We start from the raw sequence: 1,525 nt of genomic DNA, 5'->3' as shown, positions 1-1,525 counted from the left end.
TACCTCCCTCCTCTTTGCTACACTTCCATATTCTCTTTTCGTTTTTTTTTCTTCGCACGCATACAATCATTAAGCGCACATACAAACACGCAAAATCTCACTCACTCTTTCAAGGTTGCATCCTAAAACGTCCTTTTTAAAGAAAATTTTACTCAATATTCTATAGTTCACGTTACATATAGTTCACGTTACATATAGTTCACGTTACTGTAAAGTATAGAATGAAACTTTCCTTAAAAAGGACGTTTTGGAATGCAATCCAAATGCATACATACATACAAGGAATTACGTTTTCGTCTTAACGTATAAGTTGCTAAAATTACCACATTTCTAAACGATCTGGCTCGGATCCAAACGCGCAGTTTCACTAGGCACTTCTCTAGACATCAAGTAATGCTTAAATTGAACACGTTGATCTGATAGATTTGAAAAATTCTATAAAATTGACGCGAAGAACAGCTTGTAAAATGATAATGACATTCCGTCGGTCATTCTTTCCACAGTCATTTTACATTATGTTCCAATTAATGACCATAGTAATGTTCGTGAAACAATTCGACGGAGAAAATGTTTGAATTCCACGTATTTCAAAGATTTGCGCGCGTGATACTTAAAATAATATAATTACATTTTTTATTATTACACGCAGTATATAAAACATGAGACGAGACAGTGTGCAATCGGCCGAGTGTATTTGGGCGGCGCATGTACGTCAGAAATATTGCATATCACACTGAGAGAAAAGGATATTTGAAAATTATTTGTGAGATATAATGTTTAATTTTAAAAAGTTTAAATTTCTGCGAAATAAATGTTTATCCCTCATAAATAAGTTTTCAAGCATTTTTTCTCAATGCAGAGCCATTCATAAAATATAAAATTTCCAACGTCGACGTCAACACGACGTCTTATAAATCACATAAAATAAATCACGTGGATGCAAGTTCCGCAAAATAAAATTCAACTTGATTACATTAAATCCTGTCCAATCGCGATTACATATTGCATATCCTCGGCCGAATGCGAAACTGGATTTATCGCGACTAAATCCATCCCTAATGTAATTTTGTCCGAAAGAAAGCGTCGTGGAAAACAGAGACAGAAAGAGAGAATTCATATTCGGAGGCAGTCGTTGACCGAAATTCCGGTATTCGTAGGATATAATAGGAGGTCGCAACGTATATCTTGGCATTTATAATTAAGAAATTATTAAATATGATTACTATTACGCTACGCGTTCCAAGATCGGAATACATCCTCTTTGTACCGCAATTCCCTCGTATTTTTCATTGACGCCGACGCGTCGATAACTCATAGTCGTCGGTCGAATTATCCGTATATTCAAATACGTCGAAATTCGATTGTATCAGAATGCACAGCTCGAGAAACGACAATCTATTTTTTTTATAATGCGCTCGATCCCGACATCTCCCATCTCTCTCTCTCTCTCTCTCTCTCTCTCTCTCTCTCTCTCTCTCTCTCTCTCTCTCTCTCTCTCTCTCTCTCTCTCTCTCTCTCTCTCTCT

The sequence above is a fragment of the Odontomachus brunneus genome, unplaced genomic scaffold, assembly GCF_010583005.1.
Source record: "Odontomachus brunneus isolate Ranch 3 - 2012 unplaced genomic scaffold, Obru_v1 Obru_scaffold_004, whole genome shotgun sequence".
Classification (NCBI taxonomy): Eukaryota; Metazoa; Arthropoda; class Insecta; order Hymenoptera; family Formicidae; genus Odontomachus; species Odontomachus brunneus.
The sequence above is the reverse complement of the archived record's forward strand: the minus strand, read 5'-3'. Positions refer to the sequence as shown.